The sequence below is a fragment of the Heterocephalus glaber genome, unplaced genomic scaffold (genome assembly GCF_053883595.1).
Source record: "Heterocephalus glaber isolate CG9 unplaced genomic scaffold, H.glaber_assembly_v1.0 deba00001532, whole genome shotgun sequence".
NCBI classification, from domain to species: domain Eukaryota; kingdom Metazoa; phylum Chordata; class Mammalia; order Rodentia; family Bathyergidae; genus Heterocephalus; species Heterocephalus glaber.
The window spans coordinates 31,150,971-31,177,970 of NW_028258330.1; the positions used below are offsets into that span (position 1 = coordinate 31,150,971).

Consider the following 27,000-nt stretch of genomic DNA (forward strand, 5'->3'; position numbering starts at 1 on the left):
TCATGTGAAAGGCCACATCCCGGGAGTGAGGGAGAGCATTTAGTATTACCTCTGTTCTTACTCTGAGGGCCACCTCCCCTGCTTCACTGCCTCCACCTATAAAAGTCTCCCTTCTGACAGTGTCCCAGGGGCCCAAAGTGGCAGGACGCCTGAGGGGCTTTCTCACAGCTGCCTTTAACATTTCCTTCTAGTTTTGGCCGCACTGTCCTGGTGACTGGTGCAGTTTGTCAGCCACACCCAGGGGTCACAGTGAATATTTGCCCAGGTACTTGTCACAATCCAGGTGCAGCCATGGGTCCTGACACCTTGTCACAGTGTCACCCCAACCTGATCCTATTGGCCTTTACATGTAGCTGCTCAAAGACACAGCAGGAGACATTGGTGCCTGAGAAAGGGAACAGGGTCCCTGGAGCCCAGACTCATTTTTCTATACCTGCACTAGGAAGGCTGACCCAATAAACCAGGCAGGGGAAGTCTGGACATTTACAAAGCATTGAAAATCTTGGATCTCGTGGCAGTGAGGGCAACTGAGAAAGGAAAAAAGGTCAGGGAATGGAGCCTGTCCAGGATAGGCCACATGAATATTCTTCTTTCAGGAATGTATTATAAAAAAAATTAAGTACACAGTCTAAGATACATGGGCATTTTGGTGCCCTTTAAAAGAATAGAAAGTTAGGAACACCAGCATTTAATGTGTTACCTTGGGCAAGACACATAACCATCTAAGCCTTGATTGCATCAACTGTAAAATGGGAAAAGTAAGACTTGCTTTATAAATTTGCTGCAAAGATAAAATGAGATAAGACATAGAAAGTGCTTTGCACAGCACTTGTCCCAGAGTAAAGGTTCAATAAGTAGTCATTGCTAAAATTATATCCAAAAATAATATATCAGTTATGCAAATAGTGATGTGCCAAAAGAGTGTGAAATTATACAGCAATTTGAAACGGTTTTCTCTCCAAAAAGATTTTCTGATAAGGGGTCGAAGATTATAGTATAATGTAGAGTTATATATGTGTGTGTGAGTTTCCATAAAAAATATGCATGTTTATAATTGGGAGAGGACTTTATTTTGTATAGAAACTTCAGTGTTATAGGGAGACAGTCTATGTCCAAGTCTCACTGTTGGATACAGGAAAATCTTGACTGAAATCAGGAGGGTCCCAGGAACCCAAAACATCACTAGGGAACCTGTTTCCCTGATATCCTCCTCCAAGGGGCATTTTCTGGTTGTTTCATTTCCATGTAGTCTATGTGGGGGTGTGTTGCCTGTGTGTGCTTGTATGTGTATGTGTGTATGTGTTTGTGTGCATGCTTGTGCATCTGTATGTGTCCCCTCTCACATTTAGATTTCCCAAACCAATGTTTCCAGATTGTTCTCCAGTACCCTGCGGCTTGTTCAAAATGCAGATTCAAAATCCAGATGCTTGATCATAGTCTTTTGGGAAGAAAGAGAGTATCCTGAACTCTGAATGTGTGACAAATCCCCAAGGGATTTATTTGCACAGCATCCAAGAACTGAGATCTTGTTCACTTTCTAATCCTTCTGATCCCTTTCACATCATCAATGCCTGGCATAGGATTTTGTACATAAAGGCTTCCAAAAATGGATATTGAATGAAATCAATCAACTAACCAGTGTATCCTACTGGCTTTGAGGAAAATATAGATATAATGAACTATACTAGAACATAAGTCCACTGAGGATGGGAACTAAGAACCTGGCAGTAGTTATGCAATAAATCTATTAACTGCTTTTTACTGATATTGATAAAAAGGAATTCTCTTCCTGGAAAGACTGTCTTCCTTATCTGAGCTCATATTCACAGGAGAAACACACAGGATCAAAAAGCCTATTGTTGGGCTGGGGATTTAGCTCAGTGGTTCTGGCACCTGCTTTGCAAGCCAAGGTCCCGAGTTCGATCCCTGGTACCAAAAAAAAAAAAAGCCTACTGTTAAGGCCCCCATGCCAGTGTTAATCGAGGACCCTTGGCAGACAAAGGTCTGCCCATGGGAATAGGGCTCCACATGAAGTATGACTAAATCTCACCCTCATTCCAAAAGACTGAAGATAAAGCTGGAGATTGCAGCTACAACCACCTGTCAAATTTAACATGTTTCTCCAGTGCCATCAAGGTACTTCACATCATTGGTGCCAAGACACACTGGGGTAAGTACAATTTTCATAAATAAAGACATAAAGTGCCTCATTCAAGTTTCTTCAGATACCAAGTCATGTCACCAGGCTATGAATTCTAGTTGTTTAACTCCACTTTCAAGATTTCTTGGTAAAATAATGATGAAAAAAACCCCTATTTTTCCTTTGCTTGCTCTCCTTAGTGCAATGACAGGCAGATCCTGACTGCAGAAAGCACCCAGCTCTATGTGTTAGCTCTCCCCCTCCAAGAGTTTAAGCAACCAAAGATTATTACACAAATAGCATCTCTGATTCACCAGCTTTGAATGGCTGGACTGGTTTGGCCTGTTTATACACAAATGCAAAAGCCATTAAGAAGCTCTGGTTCCAACACTTTGGACTTTGTTATAAGTAACAATGTTCCAAAATGCTCTCTATTACTTATCCAGAATTTCAAGATTGTGCAATAAATTTAAGTTATGAAAAAGATAAAAATAATAAGGGCAATGCCAGAAGAGGAAAACAGAAAGAAAGACAATATTTTAAAAATATTTTCCCAACTGTCATTTTAATAATGGTCTAATAACAAAGTATGCTAATTTTTCTCCACAGATACCTGTGAATGCAAATGCAAAACAAATAGTAATTAACGTCTTGGTGTGAAAATCAAGCAATAGGCATTAATTCTGCAACAGAACTAAGATTATGCACATTCAAAATCATGACCTGTTTTCAGAAGCAACAGTGACAATGGTAAAGAAAAAATGGCAAGAGAAGAGTCTGAGGTTAATAGAATCCACATAGCCATCCTGATACCACCTCTCCCAGCTTCCCACCAAAAAATACATGAATGCTCTTGAGCTATCAACCCAATCTCAAATTCTGAGCAAAAGTTTTACTAGTCATAGTATGGGAGGGAACAAATGAAAATAAAATCCTTCTCAATGGCATATCTTCATTTCTGAGGCCAAATATCAAGGCTGGCAGGCATCATTACACCCTAGCTCCAAAGCAGAGACCCCAGATCTTCCCTGATTAAAACAACAGACATCCAAGAATTTCCTAAAGTTATCCTCCCCAAAACCATGAGAAATGGCTTTCTACTTTAGCTTAGAGACTATCATCTGACTACAAGTTCACAGTGGAAGGAAGGGGAAGAAATCCAAGGTGGGATATGAAGTCACTATTAGACAGTCAAAATCATTTAAAAAGTTCTGGAAGCTATGCCTCTTAGAGGTTGTGAGGTTTCCGGTATTATTTCTACAAAATCATATTTCACATTCAAGGAGGATATAAAAGATCCCATGAACATCCAGCAAGCACACTGTAGTCAATGCATAAAAATAATATCTATCCACAGCTATGCATCCAAAATGGTAGGCATTACCTGACTTAGTTACTTTCTCTTTGCTGAGACATAATACCCAACACCCACAATTTTAAAAAAGAAAAGGTTTATTTAGCTCACCATTTGTAGAGGTTTCAGTCTATAGTCTGCTGGCTCCAAGACATAGCAGCATGGCAGAGGAGAAACAGCTCATGTTATGGCCAGCAGGAACAGAAAGAGGGAAAAAGGTGGATGGGAAGGAGATAGACCCTTCCAAGCCACCCCTCTCCCCATCTGGTGACCCACCTCCTCCAACCAGGCTTCACCTCCCAACATCACATTTAGCTATAAATTCATCAGTGGACTAATCCACTGATGAGTATCATGCCCCATATCAAATCACCTCCAAAAATCCCACCTATGAGCATATAGTGTCTCTTGGAGTGACAACTAGATATAAACCATAACACTACCTAAATGTATGTATTAAAATTTAAATTAAATAAAATTAAAGATTCAGTATGTAAGTTCATACACACATTCCCAGGACACAGTAACCACAAGCAACACTCTAGACTACGTAAATGGGGCAAATTTCCATCAATGTAGAAAGTTCTATTGGACAGCTCTGATTAGAGCTGCAAATACAACTCCAGGTGTTGGATGTCTCTGTTACTCATCCTTCCTCACTCCCTGCTGTGTCCCACCAGGCAAACTTGTAAGGGGTACAGTAAAGAATCCTGGCCCTCTGTGTTCTGGTTGACTTCAGAAAATTAGGGCACCAGCAAAACACTCTAGGGAACACAGTGAGATGGGACATTCTTTGCCCTGGCTTCCTCTGTCACCATCATTGTGATTTAACACATCACTATATGAAAAGCCACAGCTCTTGTTAGGCAGTTCTCCATGAAGCAATTCTCTCTGAGTTCTAGTAACACTTCTTTCCTTCCCAAATCCTTTACCCTGAGGTTAAGTAAAGTTTCCTTAGGGGTACTAGACTTGAATTTTGCACCACCCCTTTTTGGAGTTCCTCAACTCCTCTCATGTCTTTGGAAATAATCCTTTACTAGGCCTTTTGTGTTGATTATGCAGTAGGAAGGTATTATCTTCTTCCCATGGTTACCCTGACAGGAAAGCTTCTGCTCTAACCTAAGTCCCAGGGGGTGATTTGATCAACACCCACAGACACAGTAGAGTCTATAGCCCTCTGGGGTCAACAATGGATTTAGAAATATCTTCCTTCATTTAGTAATGATTAAACAGAAGAGAATAGCACAGGGATAGGCAAAGGTTTTTCCATGAAAGATAATATAGTAATATTTTAGGTTTTGTGGCCCATAAATACTGTGCCTGTTGAAATTACCCTACAGTATGAAAACAAGCAGCCATAGATAACATATAAACAAATGAGTGCAGCCATGTTCCAATAAAACTTTTTTTACAAAACAGTGAATGGTCAATGGACTGTAGTTTGTTTAAAGATGTAAAGAAAAAGCATACCTCTAAATTATTTTCTAAAAAAACCAAATACATATTCATTCATAACGACATTTTGATCAGTGACAGACTACATATGTTATGGTGGCCCTCTCTGAGTATTATGACCTAGTATAAGTGCACTTTATGTTTGTAGGACGATGAAGTTGCCCAACAATGGATTTATTAGAACGTATCCTTATTGGTACATTTATAAACTATTAAATAAATATAAATGTATTTTATAAATCTCAACAAATACATCTACCTCTCAATAAATTTCAAGAAAGTATGGATGGAACGGAGATGAAATATGAGACAAAATGCAAAAGCAAGACTGAGGCTAAGGTGAAGAAGATTCTTGCCCAGATAACAAAAAACGTAGAGAAACAATAAATACGCTCTTAGAATTACAATTTGCATTAGAAGCAATAAAGAGCAGAATTTATATTACAGAAAACTAAAGAACTAATAAATTTGAAATGTATCTTTTAGAATCTAGAGTTTAAAATAATAACCAAATTGATATATGAAGGACAGAGAAAAATGATCCAATTTATAGAAAGAAAACAGATTAGTGTTCCTTAAAAAGATCTCCAAAAAAATAATGACACTGGAAACACCAGTCAAATCTAGAACAGAATATTCCTGAATTGAAAAAAATCCTAAGATTGTAAAACAGAATGATACATGGTGCACCAAACAAAATTAATTTTAAAAAGAAGCCCACAGCTTGACATCAAAGAAAAAAACAAATTATAAGTATCTCAGGTAGAAAACAAAATAAAGCAAAGCAAAAGTAATGAAAAACATGACATTTGCAAAACATAAAAGAAAAAATCAGGTTGGGCTAATCTCAGAAATCTCCTTTATGAAAACTGAAAGTAAATGAAATGTCCCACAGTGTGGATAGAGTTAGGTGTACTTATAGTGCAACCAGATGTTAGATTATTATGCAACTATCAAAAGCAACATAGAGTGAGTGTTCTTAACGATATAGAAAAATGCATATGATAAAACATTTAGAAAGAAATCCATACATTAAAAACACTGATGGTTTGCATGTATGTATTTTACCACAATGGTTGTATTTTTTCTTGACTTCTAACTGTATAAAAGTTTTTTTTAAAAGTACCCTAAACACTATCTTTAAATTCTTTACCACATAGTTTATCCTCCCAATGAATTCATAAAATAAGTAATATGTTCACAGCACAGTTAAGAACATTGAGGGTGACAGTAGAGTAGTCACAGACTTGTCCAGATCAAACAGATACTGACACAACCCAGATTCTTGTTAATATCTAGCATTGATATTTTTCTATTTTGCTACGTTATTGAGAAGGGAGACAACTCCAGGTGAAGGGTGGCAACAGGAAAGACCATCGGAGCCTAAATCTGAGAGAGGATAAGGCCCCAGGGTCTTGATGTCATTTGGATAGTAAGGCTGAAAAGATAAGACCATTTTCCCTTTCCCAGCACACCTGTGGGATGTCTTTTCAGTGTGTCAACAGCAACCCACCTTCCTCTGGTGGTGATCTCACCTCCAGGAGCCTGGAAAAACCAAGAGAATTCAACAGGAACCCCAGGACTGACTAGTTTGGAGGATGACCTATGTTTCATTAATAATTTTTGAGATGTAAGTTTAATATTGTAACCTCCTCAGATCTCTATGATAATTTTTGTTTATAGTAAGAAAAAAGCTAGGAATAATGATACTGTCTCCTATTACAGAAAAACAGATCAGGAGCCAAGCTACAAAGACTATACCTAACTTTGAAATGCCCACCTCTTCTGAAGGAACATTATCTTATAAAGTCAAATTTCTGTGCTTGGCTTATTGATGGACTCAGCCTTTGGAGGAATTTTATAAACATACATTGAGAAAGAGAGAGAAAAGGAGAGAGTGAGGGAAAAAAGAGAAATGGAAAGAAAAAAGAAAGAAAGAGAGAGAGGAAAAAGGGGATGCCATTCTCCAAAAGGAGCTGGGGAAGAGAGGATGTAGCTCTTCGTGACATTTAGTCACTGACCCACTTGATCCCTAAACATCTTTATAAAGTGTCAATCACAGTGTTAGACTCACAGGACCCAAAGAGACATCAAAACATCATCCTTCCTTCCAGGAACCAATGGTTTGGAAACAGAGAAATTGTGTGTTTTAAAGGAAGGGAAGTCACATAACATGTCAGTGTTGTTTAGAAAACTCATTCTGTGAAATAAGTAAGAGAATTTCTTTATCTTGTAAAAACATTTAATTCAATAAAAACAAAACACATTCAAAGCAATGCTATTCACATAAGCAAGGCTATAATGACAAGAACTGAATATGCTATCACATTCATGATGTGTAGTTTCCTTTGATAAGGAAACAGGATTAGAAGGATTAGAACACAGATGTCTTTACATTTATCTTTTTTAAAATAACTTTATTTCTTTTTTTCTTTTTTTTTTTTGGTACCAGGGATCGAACTCAGGACCTTGCACTTGCCAGGCAGGAGCACTACCACTGAGCAGCATCCCTGGCCCCTGACTTTCTGTTTTTTTCTTTTTTAAAGTTAAAATAAATACGACACACAAAAAGCACACTTTGAAGGGCTGCATTTACATGAAATTCACAAATAGGCAAACCAATCTGTGCTATGAGGCACAGGTAGGGTTACCTTTGGCAGAGCAGGTGGGGGATGACAAGAAGGGGGCAAAAGGGGCAGCAGGCAAGTTTCTGTTTCTCTGTGTAGTGCCAATTATAGTACTATGTCTTAGTTACACAAAATACCCAATGCTCAAGATTAAAGGAGAAAAGGCTTATTGCAGCTCACAGTTTGTAGAGGTTTCAGTTCATAGGGGGCATGGCAGAGGGTCATCACAGAGGAGAAAGAGTTCATGGTGGACAGAAGGCAGCAAAGCAACAAAATAGCAAAGAAGCAGCAAGCAACAAGCAACCTAGCAGCCCTCTTTCTGTCACTTATATTCTGTTCATACTGCCCACCCTTAGGGCAGGTAGCACATCTGGGAAGGGTATTCCCATTATTCACTCCCAGAACTATCAGTAGACTATTAGTAATCACATACCCTTGAGCCCAGCTTCACAAACTTAATTCCAGCATCACACACTAGATTCAGCCAACCTCTAAAAATCCCCATCTATGAGTGCATTAGGTTTTGTGAGGACATCTGGACACAAGCTATAACAATTTGTTCATCTATGAAAATTCAATACCTGAACAATTATTACAAGTGCACTTTCCCACACGTACTCTGTTTCAATAAATGAGATAGATGATAGACAGATAGATAAATGACAGACAATAGATAAAATATGGCAGAAGCCATCTATTAATTTAGAATTAAAAATATACTGGTCTTAGCTATGATATTTCTGTATTTTTATCACTTTTTCTAATTACTATATTAATAATTTTAAAAATCAAACAACTTTAGCTGCCTTATATTGGGGTTAGAGACTAGAGTTGGGCAGACCAGCTAGGAGGCCATTGCCAGAGCCTGTTAGAGAAGATGGAGTGTGATAGAAGGGGAAAAGAGAAAGAAACAAAAACAGTATGTTAGTGTGCATGTCATCAGGATAAGAGAAAATTACCTTCTAAAAAGAAAAGATTTATTTTGGCTCCCAGCTTTGGAAATTCAGTTCATAATCTATTGGTGCCATTGCCTTGGGCCTGACAACACATTCAGCAGAGGTGAGCAGCACAGCAGAACCATGGTCAGGAAGTGAAAACATGAGAAGGGGCTAGAGTGCCACTATCCCCTTCCTAGAGCATTCTCCCAGGGATTTAAAGACCTCCCACTAGGCCCCATCCCCTTAAAGGTGCCTTCACCTCCCAATCTCCCAATAGTGCCAAGCTGGGGACAGCTCTTTTACCATTTGGATCTTTGCAGGACATTCCAGATCCTAACTATAACTGACGGTAAAGAATCTACAGGGCCAGATGACCATAAGCCATCCCTCTGGTTCTTCTGCAGACTCCAAATATGCCATCTGCATGAACAACACCAGACCCCAGTGTCTCAGCCATCCTGGAACACAAAAAGAGGTTTTAGTCATCTGTGGGATGAGATGTGTTTGGTTCTAAAGCTCCTTTCTCTGAATGCCTCTATCAAGAATGCCCTCCTCTTATCCTGAACCCCCAGATAAATCATTTCTCTAGAGAATGGTGTAAATATTAAAAAACAGGAGATTGGCAGGAAGCAATAATCCATTATTAAACTAGGCATAATCTGTATGATTAGTTTGTCTGATTAACATGTTCTCCCTACCCACTATCACCTAGCATAGAGGAGGTCATGCAGGGCTGTGACAGCAGGTAGGCAAATGTTCAGGATCTGAAAATGTGGGCAGAGGGAGGAGGGTGTTACAGGAGGAGATACTGAATTACAGAGGCCACAAAGCACATAGCAGCACCTGTCCAAAGGGGGTCCAATAAAGAACAGAGGAATGAGCAGGTCACCAGCAACACTGAAAATACCCACCTGGTGGTGCTCTATAGGCCCACGCACATCCACAGAAAACCCTGTGAGTTGGAAACCCTTCTCTTCTTGACCATATGGGCCAAGGGCTTCTGCTTCCACACATCAGAATGGAGCATCCCCTCATTCCCCCATCCTGTGGGAAGACAAATGACTGATATGACTGATGAATAAAAGGAGTTATTCATCCATTTACCATGGTATGGTTGCTATTCTGAATCAGCACGAAGGTGTCTGCAAATCTCTTCCTCTGTTATTCACTCCTCTTTGGGTAGTCATAGTCTCCATCAGAGTGAGCCTACTTTTTTGCATCCTCTATGTGGGGAGCTCCTGGGGGCTGTTACCAGCCTCTACCAGATCAAGGCATTGTGTGATTGCTTTACTTCATCTCAGCCACAAATGGTTGACTAATCCTAGCCAGCACCAGCCTCCAGGGCCAGAGAGAGGATAAGCAAGCTCCTTTAGCCTTATGTTTCCTGTGATAGATGGCACTATTGTCCTCTATGTCTTCTGTACATGCTTTGGGATTCCCACAAAAAACTGAGTATATTTTCCTTCCCCACTGAAGTTGGGCTTGTCCAGAGGATTTTCTCTGAGCAAAGGAATGTGGTTAGAAGTGACAGCATGCTAGATTCAGTCCTTGATGTTAGGAAGCATCCTGTTTCCACTCATATGTATCTGTTCTGCTTCTGTCATTGCCATTTAATGAGAAGAGCATGACCCTTTGACCACTGGTCTACGTGGAAGGAAAGACATGTGAAGCAGAGTTGGACCTAATCTATAGTTTGAATTCAATCAGCCTAGATCAACTGACTTGCAGTAGATGGATGAGAATAAGTAATTATTGCTTTAAGACATTGAATCTTGAGGTGATTTGTTATGCAGCATTGTTGTAACAAGAGCTAGCTGATATACCCCATCATCCTTGCTCTCCAGTTCAGTAGCACCACCATTTTGGGTTATAATGTTGATATTTTGTCCAATTTCGCTGAATTATTTCTATTTTCACTATATCAACCAGATCCTCACAGGGAAATTTTAATTAGTGGTAAGATGAGAGCCCTGTGTGTAAGATGGGCCTTGACAGTCCTCAATCATATCTATTATTCAAATATAACTAATAATACTTTCCCCTTCAAAATACATTCTGGTTTATACAGTTAAGTTAAAGTCACCCTAGCTAAATCCACAAGATCCAACATTAACCATGTCTTTTTTTTATAGAAGCCACCACTTTGTGGTCAGCAGATACTAGAGAATTTTTAAAGCCACACTCTGAAAGGCAAGAGACCTGACCAGTAATTCCCATGGCAGCAGGTGAGATAAAAATAATTCCTCTCCTAAATACAGTCTATGTGTATAAGGTTTTATAAAAGTGCTATGGGGTATTTTCTGAGAAATAAACTCCTTAATACGACTTCATGGTAAGAGTTCTATTTCCTTTATTCTCAAGAGTCCTAGGAAAGAAAAATATGCCCCCTGGCAGTGTTCCATAAAACTAATGATGTGGGGGAATATGTGAATAATTGCCTGAATCACCGGGTTACATATCTGTTAGAAAATCTCCTGGCAATATAAGGAAGGGGCTCAGGACAGTTAAATTGGAGTCAAGTGAAATAAAGTTGTGCTGCATCAGCTAGACAATTCTGTGGGTCAAGGAAACTGTGGCAGCCACTTCTACAGTTTAGCAAGGGTGGGCCTCCAAGTGTCCAAAGTTCACAGTAACAGTGACATAAGAAGAGCACCAGAAGTAAGGAATAGAAAAACCAGGGCAAGATGTTGCAGAGACAGAAGGGCAAGACAGAGCAAGGCAGGGAGACACATCTGCCAGCTACAGATCAGAAACTTGGACCAGTGCCCCAGGCTATTGTACTAAGTGATGGAGGGGTAGATGTGACACCTTGAGGGTGTACACAAGGGTACTGACACAATTATCAAAACTTTCTACAACTAGGGAGCATTCTGTCTCCTTCCTGCTGGATCAAGAATCAGTCCCTGATCATGGCAGCCCAAAAGCCTCAGGTGGCAATAAATAGAAGAAAGTGCTTGAGGGAAAAATTCTTGCAAAGAAAAAGAATGATATATTCTAGCCTCACTCCAGCATGTAAAGTTAATTTCCTGAAACATGGAACTCAATGAAAACCACTAGATAATCTTCATTGTCAACTGAAGAAAGCTTGGCAATGCTTAATAAATGTTAGATGTGTGCCTAATTAAAATAAAGCATCCTACCAATATCTATCAAGTGTTATTTCTGTGCCAAACATTACCTGAGGCACTGCAAATGTAGCACAAATGAAAGAGATATGGTCCCTGCCCTCATGGAACCTTGATTCTCAGCCTTCATTGCATACTAGAATCACTTGGGAGTTTAATAAAATACCAGCATGTAGGCCCCATGGAAAATGAATTATGTCAGAAACATGAACGATGAAAACCAGTTGATTAGTGGGTAGATGGGTAGATGGATGGATTAATTAGTGAACTAATTAATGAGTTCTAAGTGCAAGGTTGTTCCTTATATAGTATTGATAGGGTGCTTCATAATATTAAATTTTCAAATTATTACAGTGAAAGGAAATAAAACAATTTTGAGAATGCCAGATGATGAAATCTAAAGATCCATTAAGCAAAGAGAAGATCAGGACACTTAAAAATATCAGCCAACTCCTTTCTCATCGACTCCACTCTCCGCCACCAGAAGAGGATTAATATTCATGATGTCAAGGACTATCCAAGGAAATAGTTTAGATTACTCTTCCAGTGGCATTTGCAGAGTTGGATGAAAGTCCTTGAATTGCAATAAGGTGGACAACCAGTTCTCACAGCGCATGACAACAATTCATGCCCTTCATCTGTAGGTGTCTGATGTCGAAGTGCACTCATGTCGACACAATTTTTAAATCACATTTCCTCCTCCTTCTCACCCACATACCTTCAAAGTACATTGAGAAATCATTTTAATGAGGTCATAAACTTCTCCATCTCCCAAAACATACATATGAACCCCTGGTTAATTTTCTCTCCCACACTACACCTGAGCTAGTTCAAACTATCTACTCAATTGACCAAATCAGAAACCACAGTCACCCACTGCCTTTGTCTCTCTCCCTCAACTCCAGTCAGTCCTTTCATGCCAAGTTCTCATGTTTCCTCCACATCTTCCAGTCTACAGTTTGTCCACTAGACAAGCTGGAGGTCTCCCCCAAGGTCAGCCTGCTGCCGACTTTCTCTTTTAAATCTACCCTACTCATAGCAACCAGGATGATCTGGTGCCCATCTTGGTCCCCTGGAAAGCCACAATGACTTCATGCTGCATTTGAAGTTAAATCCAAATCCTCTATGAGGCTGTGCAGAGTTTGGCTTCAGCTTCCCTGCTCTCACCACTTTTCACTATAGGGAGAGCATCTCCAACCCCTCCAGCTCCTTGCTTTCTCTCATTTCCAATGGCTAGACTTGCTCTTTTGTCCTCTGGAACTAGATTTCCCACTCCTTCCTAGATCTTGTCTTGCCTACCCTCCCTTGTTTCACTCCACAAAATAGGTGAAGTACCCTACTACATTCTCTAAGACATTACCTCCAAGTCTTCGGAACTTATCACTTAGACACAGTATTGTGTTAACTTGATACATTTTCTCACCTGTCAATGTCTGAAAGCTCTGAAAAGACCCAGTTTCCAGCATATAGTTCAGTACCTACTGCCAAGCAAGTACTTGGGGAAAACCTTTGAAAGGTGATTGAATTTGTGAGCTAAACAGAACTATGTATTCATGCAAGATGTATTCATCGAGGGTCTGCCTTGTATTCAGCACCATTCCCAGTGTGTGGAATACATCATCACAAAACAAAATTCCTACCCTGATGGGGCTTACCTACCTCCCAGGTGCAGGGAAACACGTATCTATGTCTTCAACAAACAGTTATTGACCACAGAATTGTACTATACACAGCAAAGATAGAGTGGCCAGGCCAGATATGTGTATGACACGTCAGTACTGAAATACTTTGTTTTTAGTTTCTACCTCTTGAAAAATTTTTTGCTTTCTTAGTGATATATTGACAGAAATTGTCAATGATTCCTTTTCTGCTCAGTCATTCTTGGGAGCACTATGCAGCATCTAATGCAAAGAGTCTGTGATGATCTCCTTCAACGAACCAACCAACAGCTAAGAAGGCAGGCTTTATCAGAACCCTGCTCAAAGTGAAAAAGAGGAGAAAGAAGCAATTTTTCTAACAGTTCTTCAGAAAAGGGAAGAGATATCTGCAAACTTCAGAGTCAGAAGCAGAGACCATCTTTCTGATCTGGTGGAGCACCCTGAGCAAATGAAAGCCTGTCTCAGGCTTTAATATAAGGTTATTTGCATAGCTGTCTAATTATTATGTCTCAGGATCGGTGGGGGAGCAAGTGATTTTCTACTCTCTATTTGCCTTAAAGATCAGAGGGTAATAAACTGTTAGTTTTATTCTTAATTGGTACATGCCTCTTCCTATTTCTTTTCTCTAAAAAACATCAATACGTGGTTTGTGATGTCTTTAGTGGAGGGTAAACTGTGACTGGGCCTATTATTAAGATAATCTGTCAGCAGTTATTCTTTAAAGAGGCCTCTGCAGAGGAAGACCCACAGTCAGCTTTTTGTTTTTGGTTTTTGAGGTTTTTTTCAGTAGTAAATATCAGGCCATTTCTAGAGTTAAACTGATACGAAAAACAAAACTGCCATGCTGGATAGAGGGCCATGCCTCCTCGGTAAACACGTGGGCTGTGGGTCCAGTGTGCGGAGGTGGAGCCTCCATCCTCTTGGAAATGTTGTGCCCAGCTCCTGCCCACTGGCCTGGCCCAGATCCTGACCCCACTGAGCTTCGGGAAGTGACTGCTGCTGTTCCCAGAGGCAGAGGCTGCTGGTAACCTTAACCCCATGTGGGCAGGAGCTCATCAGGGCCTCTCCTCAACCCTAAAATTAACAGGCAAGTTTTTGGAAGTGGACAGAAAAATGTGAAGCCATGTTCACTGTTCAGAGCCCAAAGGAAAGAGGATGTCTGCTTGGGCCTGAAAATCTAATTGTTCAATAAACCAGAACATGTGAACCAGAGCCTTCCTACCCTGATCCACAAGGCAGGGGCCTCAGGATCAGAACAGGCGTGTGCCGGACCCTCGGCATTCTGAGGGATGTGGTATGACAGGCGGTCACTCAGGGTATGGGAAAGTCTGAAATCAACCAGAAACCAAGTAAGTGACTGAGGCTGGGGTCAGGCAAAGTCCTCCATCCAAATCTAACTCACAGTCCCTGTGCATTTCATTTTGTGCCCATAGACCAGATAACATGCTTCAATTTAACCTCCGCAAAACTTGGGTGACATGGCATTTTCATTCCTTTGCTAAAATTAAAGAAGGCAAGACTAAGAGACGTTAATGAGCCTTCCCAAGACCACACAGCTAAGTAGCAGGAATATGATTCACAACCACTTTGTTCTGTGCTTCATGTTTTCTTTACTATACCAAACACCACTGGCAAAGAAGGCAATGTGATATAATGGTAAAGATCATGGGCTCTAGAGCCCAGCTGCCTCGATTCCAGTCCTGGCTCTGTCATTCACTGCCTGTGTGCCTGGAGCAAGTTACTTAAGCTCTTGATGTCATGGTTTTCTCATCTGTAAAGCAGGGGTAGTGGTGTATCTTTATCATTGTGTGGTCAGAAAAATTTAAATGTGTTCCTCTCCATCCAGTAATTAGAAATCTGTCTGGAATATAATGGAGACTGGATATGGGTCATGTTAGTGAAATAAATAGGTGAAGAAAGGGATCTTTTCAGTCTCACCACTCAAGCGGTCATTTTGCAATTTCTGGACTCAGAATGTGCCTTACAATTTCCTAAGATCATGATGTCTGTAAAGTGCTTTTGCTGCAATGATCTCATCTTATTATCACAACAGCTGTCCAGAGGAAAAAGAAAGATTGTACTCATTTAACAGAGGAATACACTGAGATGTGACAGGTGAGGAGTTTTCCAAGGTTACTTAACAGATGGACAAAGAGTGACAGTTCTGTCGGTCTTTCTGAACTTTCGAATATACTTGTTTTTCCTTTTCTTATCTTTTCTTTCTTTATGTTAGTTTGTTTTGTCTTGTCTACACACACTCTAAACGAAAGCATGAGCTTCATGAGTTTGTGAATAAAAGCTTGGGATTGTGTCCAAATTGGGACCATGGAATAGGCTGCTACTCTCCCAGCTCCCGGATTGCCTGTACTCCAGTGAAATTCTTCAACCTCCATGTAAGTTAGTGTGGTTCCTGGTTCCACATACTGCTGTGAAATCCCTATTATTTTGGTCCTCTGTATTTAGGGATACAAGATCCTCTACAACTGACAAACGTTTGACCTCTTGGAACCAAAGACAATACAGCATTCTCTTTTTCACATAGAACAAATGGAAACTTGAAGAGTGTTAGTGATTTTGGTTGGGGTTGGGGTAACTCGAGGGTAGAGTGCCTGACTAGCACATGTGAGGCCCTAGGTACAATCCCAGCACTGAAAAAAAAGTGTTAGTGACTTATCCAAAAGTCACATGAGTTCAGTGAGTAAGGAACTGCATCAAAAGACTTAGTTTCCAGTTAATTTTATGAATCTTATATGTATTGCCCAATGTGGGTGTTCAACCCCACAGTTCCCTGTTTTTTGTGCAACAAATGACCTAAAGTGTAAATTCTAAAGAAGTTAGGGTGGGGCGAGAGTGAGGTAGAGAAAGTAAAATAAAACAAAGTGCATTCAGTTTTGTTTGGAGAAAAGGCGAGAAAGTTGAGACCTGATGGAGGGATTTGGAGGACTGGGGAAGTCAAAAAGGTGGAGGACCAGTGTCTTCATAGAAAAGAGACACAGGAAGAAGGCTGGTAGCAATGCTCATTAAAGGCACCACAATGACCATAATACTTGACCTCAGGGATTCTGCGTTACTGTCTTAGTGCTAGGTATAGTCCCAAAGTCAGATGTATGGTATTCAGGATCTGTACCACTGATGTGCTGGAGAAACTGAGAAACTAGGAGTATGTGCATTCCAGGGCCCATCCTGGACCTTACATCTCTGGCCAATGGTCAAAAAACACCCCTCCCTTCCCAACCCCACACTGCTGTTGCCTAAGCTCCTTATCCTCCCCTGTCAGGTCAGGGCAGCCTCTATGACCCCAACCTGCCCCTCAGTGGGACTGACAATAAAACTGCCCACATTTTAAATATGTGTATGCTACAATTTTCTGATTATAAAATCAATACAGGCTTATTTGAAAAGAACTTAGATCTGCTGGTATGTGCACATACTTCTGAAGTGATTTATTATCAGTGGTTTCATTTAGTAAGGTTGTGTATGGCAGGAAAGACTTTTGGTTTGGTTTTGTACCTTTTGCACTATTTTAGATTGAGAGCTAAAGGCACGTGACTTTCTTTTAGTATAAATGTGTTTCAAACATATATCTGGGATGTGGGATTGTGGGACACTTTTTTATCTTACTATCTCGGCATATGTCTCCTTCTCCGTACTAAGAAAGAGAAAGAGACAAGTTAATAATGATCAACTCTAAATCATATATAAAATAAAGAAAAACATTAAAACTCACAGTTATCCCACCATTCAGATATGAACACAGATTATTTTCATGTATGATCTGCATGCTTAAAGAATGAGGACTATTCTAGAACGGATTCTAATTTTTTAACTTTATCCTTGTTTTTTTATTTTATACCATGCATACTTTTACATATGATCAAATATTTTTCAGAAACATCATTTCAATACTGATATAAGAGCTTTATCAGGAAATTTTTTTGATCTCTTAAAGCTCCTCTTCATTGATTGCTTCATAGGTGTGTCTCTTTCGCTCACCATCCCTAGTTAGGACTGGACAGGAGGACACAGCCCACAGGGTTAGCAACATTGTGGGATGTGTAACCAAAGGAGCTGATGCCAGAGACTGTGTTCAACCACTTCACTTTCTGATGTAGTCCCATTCTTCAGCCAACCTTCTTTGGTAGAATATTTATATTGCTCCCAGTATGTCAGTATTTGTCACTATTGAATAATCTTATAATGAATGTGTTTGACCATAAATCTTTATGGCTCTGAATACATCCTTAGGAGGACACTCTTCACAAAAGAATTGCTTGACTCCTAAGAATAAAACCGTTTAGGGCTCTGGATACATTTTCTGAGGGACCCACTGAACACCTCTACAGTAGGGTTTGAGAGAGTTAAAATCAGGACTTCTTCTTATTTACTTGCAGCTTATTTTATTACAGGGGAGATGATTTTCCAGTGTATTAGCCATTTACATTCCTCAACAGTCAACTTAGTGCTTCACAATAATTCACCTCACTAACACAAAAACAATTCAATTCTCCTTTAGCATAGGTGCGAGAAGTCTCCCTAAAAATCAGCAGCATTCCTGTCTGGAGAACTGAATTGTCATTGTCTAGAAAACATATATATCATAGGGCACTATCAGTGAGGATTTTTGGAGGAAACAGATGGTACATGCAATGGGAACGAGCACAAAGTTTATTAAAAGACATATTTACCAGGGTGTGTACAAGGTTCAGGAGGCCAAGAAGAGTTGGTGAATCATTCTGGGGCTAGCAATACTTAGAGCTGTTACCTCCTTCAGCTTACATGGAAAGAAGCAATTTTGAAAGCTGGAGATGAAGCCATGAGTTGTAGGAGAAGCCTCTGCAGGGCAGGTACTATGATGGAGGGATGGATGAACTGACTCTCATTAGATGACTCCCTGATTCCTTCATCCTTTCCACCTCAGGATGCAGGCTGAAATCTTTAGGACATCTTCCTTGGGTTGCACAATAAAGCAATAACATCTGAGAATAGTCTCAGATTCATCAGAAAAGGAACACATTAAGGCCTTCATTTTTTTAAAAAAATCCTCTACAAGTTACCTGCACTGTAATTCAGGGGCAAAGCTCTAGCTCTGTCCATTTCCCTCCCATGGGGCCTTTGAAGGAAAGCGGTGGCTGGTGGAGGGCAGGACTCGGGTTTTCCCCAGGATAATTTTCAGGAGGAACAAGTCACTGCTTTGTTCTTTGGATTACTCTCTTTCCCCTGCCTCCAGTAGGCTCCCTCCGGCCACCTCCAAATGCCGTGAATCCCTAATACTGTAACACAGGCCTAAGAGAGATGGTGCTTCCTAAGGCTGCTAGTTCCAGTATCCAAGAGCCTGCTTAGCTACTGCAGAACAACCACCCAATACCCGGCATCCTACTGTCCCCTCCCTGAGCCTGTGGAAGGGATAAATAGACATCAACAGGTTGTTAGACATCACTCCTATCCACTGATTGACTAGGAGTCCTACCTTATCTCCACTGAAGGGTGAAAAGCAGCTCTGTGTAACAGTAACAACTTACACTTACTGGGGCCCAGCATGGGGCCAGACATTCAGCCAAACACTTCACCCTTTTAATAATCCCATCCCGTTGGGATTATTTTTATCTCCACTTTACAGATGAGAAAACAAGGGACAGAGAAGTTATGAGTTGTTCAAGTCCACCCAGGGAACCTGAGCTGATGAGACAGGGAGCCAAAATATAAAATCAGGCAGATCTAAAACCTTTCACACACAGCCACATAGTGCCTCCCTCTAATGGAAATTACACGGACCTGAAACTGAATTCATTTGACCTCAAATAATTTTAAATCTCTAAGACTCAGACTCTTTCTCTGTTTTAAAAAAGGTTTTTTTGCAAAGGCACCAATACTGTTAAGGCCTTACTGCACCCCAAGCTGTCGTCAGGGTCAGAAGCACTGAGCGCACTTCCCACACTGGCATGAGACCCTAGCTTGTTTGTTCAGGTCTCTGCTCACATGTCAGTTCATCCAAGGGGGCTTGGCTGGTGACCCCATGGAGGAGCAAAACCACATTTCCCTGCCTCCCACCCAAACACGTTCTCCCTCCTTAGCCCACTTCATTTTCTTTCACATCACTTAACATAGCCCTACTGTGAGTGTGTGTAGCAGGTATGCAGTACGTGTGTGCGATGTATATGGGATTGTGTTTGTGGAATATGTGCAGGGTGCCTGTGGCATGTGTGCAGTGTGCTTTACACATGTGCACCTTTCATTTGTTTAAGGTTCGACTCCCCTGCTATATGCTGAGACCCAGAAAAGCAGGCACCTGGGCTGGCTTCTGTACCTCAGTACCCATAGCACCAAGAATAGCACCCTGGCATACGGGAGATACTCAACAAACTTTTGAGAAATAAATAAACAAATAATGCATAGTGAATGTGAACTTACACTATATAGTACTTGGCATACATCAGTCACAAATAATTATTTATAAATTTAATTTTATCTGAATCAGAATCCCAGATGACTTAACATAGTTCAGATAAAATTTAAAATGTTAGACTTATCCCCTTTAAAAAAAAAGGATGAAGGGAGTAGAAGTATTCCAAGAATTTCTTTTATGAGAACAATTAAGACAATTGAGCATAAATTTGAGTTATAACTAGGTTAGTAGCCAAGGAAAGACGTAAAACAGATGAGATACTATAAATGTTATCTGCAGCAAGCAGCATACTCTCTCCCAAAACTAAAGTCTCCCTGAATGCCTGAGATGAGCAGGAAGGTATTATGACTCCCACTTGGCCTCAGCAGAACTGCTTAGAAAAAATGGCACAGCATTGAATTTTTGTTCTATGTGGTCAGCTCAGACTGCTCTCTCTTCTTTTCCTATCTGCAAGCCTGCCGATGACTTCCCTTTAGTAGGAAAATGCCTGGCTTCCATTGTTTTTCCTGTTACAGCAGAGGTACTGAATAGGAATGGCATACATGCCCTTCTCCTGGATGGGCCACTCACTCTCTTTGAGATTTCTTGACAGGCCTCAGTTTCCAAATGTTGCCCCTTCAAGAGAGCAAAGACTCTGAAAAATATATTCTTGGGGAGCACTCAGGAATGGAAAAGCAGGAAGCATCACAACGAGACAACCTCCCAAAGGCAGCAGCATCTCCGCTCAGAAAGAGCAAGGTCACTCAAGCCGGGAAACTCCATGAAGGTGCATATGAATGCTGCTGTATCCACTGCCAAATGCACAAGATGGGAGACAACCACAAGTGCGTGTTACTATCCTGCCTCTAGGCGGTGCCTCGGTGCAGTGGGAGGGCCTGAGGTGTCTGTCAGGGGTGTGTTCAAATTCACCTCTTTAGTTGATTAGTCCACAACCTTCAGCTTCTCTTCACACATTGTTCCTCCTAGTGCAGAATGAGATTGATGCCATCTGCCCTGTGTGGCCTAGGGATTAAGAATGCAGGCCTGAGGTCAGGCTGCCTGGGTTTGACCATTTGTTTACTGATGGGGATGCACGAAGGCAAGCACTTGTATGCTCTGTCTTGATTTTCTCATCTATAAAATAAGACCTACACCTTGTGGCCTATAGTAAGGCTGATATGGGACAGGTCATGTAAAGCCTTGAAGGACCCAGTACACAGGAAGGGCTCATGGATATTACTCTTTTGATTCTCTGATAGGTAAGGTTTTGTTGTGAAACTAAGCAATATGGGCCTCACACTTTGGGTTTTGCATCCCTTTTCTGAGGAAAAGTCAGATCGTAGTCTAAGCCTAGCCTGACAGTGGGAATGAGGTCCCTCCTGCAAATCCCAGAAGAGGTCCCTGGGACAGTCAGATGAGGAACACCCACACCACACTTTTCTTCGGATGTGTCTGGGAAGGGGCTGGCCAGCACCTGCCCCCAGGGAGTCATAGGAATGGAAATAGGAAACCCTGGCTGACTGGTATTTACAGTAACTCCTCAGCCCCTGACCACATTGTCTTGTCTGTGGTGCATTTATTTTGGGGAGGAGTACTGAAGTCACTGCTGTCCAAAAATGCTCCAGGCAGGCCTGCCTCACCTCCGCTTTCCCAGAGGAGCCCTGGGGTGAGGAAACTAGACCCACAGGCCAGCCTGGAGGTGCCTGAGTCTGGCAGGCTGACCCGCAGGATCTGCTGAGGCCCTGCCCAGGACAGCCCAAGTTCCCCAGAGGCTCCAGGAGGAGCACCCCACCCCCGCCACAGGAAGCCCTAGGAGGAGGCAATGGGAAGGGCTGCCTTGTCCCTCCCACTCCTCCTCTTCTTGGCTTTCATTTTTTTACAAGGGCTACCTCAGCCTGCCTTCCTGGCTCCCAGGGCTTTTAGCGCTCCATTTCTTATAACGCAAAGGGCAAAGGGATTCTTCAAAGTCTTCCCTTCGCCTTGATGAGCAAGCCACATCCCAGCCTGGGCTCCACCTCAGGCAAGTCAATGTTAGCAGCTCCCAGGCCAAATGATGGCAGTCCTACAACGCCTAGGCTTAAAACCTCAGCCTAGCAGGAACCCCTGGGCTTGTCAGGAAGCCCCGGGCTCTACCTGTAACTGGAGCCTGATTTCTTCAAGGGTATTCTTTTGGAGAAGTTGTGTGGGCCAGATCCCCCTCTCCTGCTCTGGGCTACTGTAGCAGAGGGTGCTTTCTGCCTATCCTACACAGGCCAAAGGACCCTGGGGCATAGACCAGCTCTTCCACATTCTTACAACACGAACATAGTTCCACAATTGCAAAATGCGGAGATTGAACAGGACCTGGCTTACACCTTTCTTATCTTTACACCTTTCTTTATCTTCCACAGAACCTCACTTTGTATCATAGGGCTTTTCAGAAGGCAAGCAGGGACCTGTAGCCACATCTGCCTGGCAGCATCCCTACCTTCCTTCTTTAACCAATTCCATGGAAACACTTATGTAGAGCTACCATAAACAGTTGTAAAAGTTGTGCAGTGCACAACCTCAGAAGACACCATTCACATGGTAGACTATGAGGATGGCTCCCCCTAGAGTTGTCCAAGGCACAGCCATGCATGGTGGCCCAGTCCCTAGACCTGCATGAAGCAGAATTTTAAAACCACTGGAGTGGATCAACACTTTTCTAGCTGGGAGAGTTGACATTCCTCTATCATGCTTGCATTCAGCCTCTTACTAAGGTATCAGTTGGGCTAAATCCACTAACGTTTCTTAGAGGCATCTATATATTCACCAGATTTAAAGGGCAGTTTGGGAAAATTGGGGATTCTGTATAAGGAAGGAAAAAAGACCAAGCATCATCCTTTTGCCTGACAATTCATTCCAGAATAGCAAATGCTCTTCTTACCTGTGACTACTACTTTCTTGGGACCTAGAATTATGCCTTTGAGGTGTTTTGACTTCCTAAACCAAGAAGAGAAAGAAACTCAGATTTATTCTCCACCTACTTTTAGCCAGAACTGATGTTAGCACTGTGACAAATATCACCTCATTGATAATCACAGCTACCCTTCTGGGTTGTTATCATCACCTTTCGAAAACAAGTAAAAAATAAGAGGCTAAGAGTAACTAAGCTTGCTGTCTGAAGTGACGGTGCAATTAGGAGGCAAATTTGTGATCTGAACCCATGTCTGTGCACACCAAAATCCTGCCCTCAGTCCCTGTCAGATGCAATCCCACCTGAGTGCTGGGCCTAAGAATCTTCTGAAGAGGTGGCTGGAAGCCCTACAATGGACAGAAGCTGTGTTCACCTTAGCCGATTCTGCATCTGTGGATTATGCATCCTGGCCAACGCCTCCCGCCAAGTCCAAACCCATACTGCATTTTATTCCCCCTCAGCACAGGGCACCAGAGGCACCAACCAGCAAACCAACCTGACCCAAGCTGGAACAGTTGACACTCCTTTGTCATGTCAGCATTCGCCCAGTGGTTTATTAACTCTTACTAACTCCCAACAACCTGGGAGAGAGGATTAGAAAATACAGAGAGGCGCCAACAGAACAATGAACTAACCTGACTGTGGACAAGGCCAACAGGAAAGAAGGTACGCCCAGAGGGTCAGCAGCCTCAAGGAGAAACAACCGACCAGACTAGCAGTGCTAGCCCCAAGAAAAGCCCACGGCTATTGTAAACTGCAAAAACAGCATGGAGTTTTACTCCAAAAATGACTCCTTTTACATAGCAGCGTAGAGTTAGAGAGGTTCAGTGCAATATCTGCCACACTTGAGAGGGCTGAATCAGGAGTCATTTTGGGAAGAGGTTAAATGTTTAAGAGTGAGCCACAGAACAACTTTACCTCAGAGTTTCCAGTGTTAACTTCCAACAGTGACTAGGTGTGAGACATCCACAAAACACAGCTGTGAAGAGGGTACAGCCTAGACACAGACTCCTAAGAAGTTTAAGCTAAGGCCAGGAAGAACACAGGGCCTTATCCTACAAGGTGAGATGCCAAGCCTAGTGAGTGTGGCTTTCAGAGGCAGCTGGACCTGAAAGCACCAACATGAAATTGAGCAGTCTCCTTTAAACCCTGCCCCACTGCTACATCCAGCATGGAAATCAGTGGTCTGCTAGCTTTTCCCAACTACCAGTGTGAGCAAGGACATCTCTCAGCTTGCACGGCTGCCACAGTTTGGTTTCTATGGACAGAGGGCCCTATGGAGCAGGGGGATATCTCACAAACACACAGGCCATAGAGCAAGGTAGAGAAAATCATGACTTGCTAGATTCCAAGACTGTGGATCCTGGAAAGAATCTACTCATTCAAAATTACAAAATTCTTAAAATTCTTTTTATTTGTTTGTTCGTCATTTGTTTTCCTTCTTTTTTATTTTCAGGGAGAGTTGAGAGGATTTCTTTTCCTTTGTCATTTTTTTTCTGTTCTTTTCATTTCTTCTTTTCTCCTTTATTTTCATGTTTTTTCTTTTCTGTTACTTTTATCTAATATTGTTAATTTCCTTTTATTCTTTAATAGGATCTTTTATTTCACTTTGCTCTCTTCCTTCTTGTCTTCCATTGCATAACTATTCAAATTTTGCTTTTTTCATGCTCCAGTTCCCAACCTCTCTATCCTTACTAGTATAACCATTAAACTTATGAATCTTTAGATAGTTAACTCTATGCTATTATTGTTGGATAATTTCTATTGTTAGTGGAGATATAGTTATTGTATTTAGTAAATATCTATTGTGTGTAAATATTGGTTTGTCTTAGAGTTTATGCTATGATTATAGATCTCTTTTCTATGGTTAAGAGAGGTACATTATTGGTTTTTATGGTAGGCCAATATCCATTTCATGCTTGATACTATTATTGTTGCTGATTTTAGTGCCATTGCCAGGGTGGCATAGTTATTGCTACTAATTGGTTTTCACTGTAAGCCAATATCTCAATTGCCTTTGTGTCATTAATACTGTGGCTCATTCCCAAAGTACTAGGTACTGGGCCAATTACACTGCAGCCTCCCCTATGAAATTAATGAAGATGGCTGGATCTTGGGAGAAAGGTGGAAGCCTATAGTTAGACATACCCACAGTGCATCATGGAAAATCAGACGCTAGCTAAAGAGGTTTCCATATTAGCAACAAAGTCTTTCCACTATGATCAACCTGCAAACCTCAGAGCAGAAAAGAAAAGAAAACAGAAACATAAGAGGACAAGGCAACAAAATGCCTGCCAAAAGTCCCACTCCCCTAAAGCTGATCCATGGGGCCTCAAGGGGGAAGAAATCACAAACCACACAGCTAAAGTATTTGAAATGATGAGAGGAAACAAACAAACAAACAAAAACCAGATCAATAAGTTGTTCACTGAGCTTGAGGATGATATAACTAAGCAGAAAATGAATTTAATAAACAAAATGATCTGATAGTTTACAGAAGACACTAATAAAAAGATAGCTGAGCTAAACAAAACAATATAAAACAGAAATAGACCCAAGGATCAGTGGAACAGATTAGAAGATACAGAAACAACTCCAGACATACTCAGCCACCTCATCTTTGACAAAGGAGCCAAACACCCTCACTTGAGGAAAGATAGCCTCTTTAATAAATGGTGCTGGAAAAACTGGGTTTCAACTTGCCAAAGATTAATACTAAATCTTTATCTCTCACCATGCACTAAACTAAAATTGAAGTAGATCAAAGACCTAAATATTAAAACAGAAACACTAAATCAGATGGAAGAGAGGTTAGGCAGAACTCTTGAAGACATTGGCATGGGAAAAGATTTCATGAACAGAACCTCAGTCACATGTGAACTAACACAAAGAACCAACAACTGGGATCTCAACTTATTAAAAAGCTTCTCCACAGCAAGAGAAACCACCAACAGTGTGAAGAGACAACTCATAATGTGGAAAAAAAATTTTACCAGCAGCACTTCAGACAAAGGTCTACTATCTAGAATATAAAAGGAACTTTAAAAAATCAGACCTCCCAAATTCAAAGACCCAATCCAAAAATGGGCATCTGAAATGAACAGACATTTCTCAGACAAAGAAGTAGGAATAGCAAGCAAATAAACATATGAAAAAATGTTCAACATCACTAGTCATTGGAGAGAGGTAAATGAAAACAATGCTGAGATTCCACCTTACTCCAGAAAGAATGGCTGCTATCAAGAAATCAACAAATAACAAATGCTGGCGGGGCTGTGGGGAAAGAAGAACCCTGCTCCACTGCTGGTGGGAGTGTCGACTGGTGCAACCACTGTGGAAATCAGTATGGGGACACCTCAAAAAACTAGGATTAGAGGTCCCATTTGACCTAGCTATTCTCCTGCTGGTTATTTTCCCCAAAGAATTAAAAGAATTATACTACAGCAATATATGTTTACCCATGTTCATAGTGGCACAATTTGTAATACTAAAACTTGGAAACAGCCCAATTGCCCATCAACTGGAGACTAGATAAAGAAAATGTGTTTTTTTTATAAAATGGAGTACTACTCAGCCATAAAAAATGTGAAACTAGAGACATTTATAGCTAAATGAATCACATTGAGGCCATACTCTTAAGTGAAATAACTAGGACACACATGTGTATATATTGAATAGTTTCTCTGGTGTGAGAAACTGAAAATGTAAATAAGGATCAAAATGTATAATAGATAATGTGAAATAGGAAGAAAAGGTGCAAAGGGGAAGGGAAAGGAATAAATACAAGAAAAAGAAAAAATGGAAGCAAAGTCTTTGTAAATAGGGAGGGCAGGGAAATAGAGAAAAAAATAAGAACCAAGATATATCATGTAAAGGTTCAAATTTCCAATGATGAATGTCCTCATATTGTATGCCTAAAATGTACCAATAAAATTAATGAATAAAAAAATGAATAACCAATCAAGCAACAAATTAGAATCCACTAAAAGGTAACAAACAGAAATCCAAAAGATTGAAAAGTTTATTAAAAATATGAGCAGCAGAAGGGACCAATGTGAGGACAGAGTGTAGAACTAGAAGACAGAGCTAGGTTAGTGACCAATCACTCAGATACCTTAAATAAACAAGAAAACATGAAAAATGGATCTACCATTTGCTATAATGCAAAGAAGATGAATCTAATATTAATTGAATTAGTGAAAAATCATAAGACAGCACAAACAGCTTAAAAAGCCTGTTTACAGTAATAATAGCAGAAAACTTTCCAAATATGGGAAAATAATTTAAACAACCAATAAGTGTGGTGTATAGAAGCCCAAATAGCCATAAACAGGGAAGAAGCTCTCCACAACAAAATCCCAGAAGTCTAACACAAGGACAGAA

The 27,000-nt window shown here is 40.9% G+C and overlaps 1 long non-coding RNA gene across 1 annotated transcript in view; it reads right to left on the reverse strand.

Moving 5' to 3' along the window:
- Window positions 1-27,000, reverse strand: part of LOC110347357 (uncharacterized) — a 77,493-nt gene that overhangs the window by 16,315 nt on the left and 34,178 nt on the right. Inside the window, exons 3-4 of the long non-coding RNA XR_002391936.2 lie at window positions 9,426-9,558; window positions 8,818-8,972 (exon numbers count right to left, since the gene is read on the reverse strand). This is a non-coding gene — a long non-coding RNA (uncharacterized LOC110347357). The remainder of the gene's footprint in view (window positions 1-8,817; window positions 8,973-9,425; window positions 9,559-27,000) is intronic.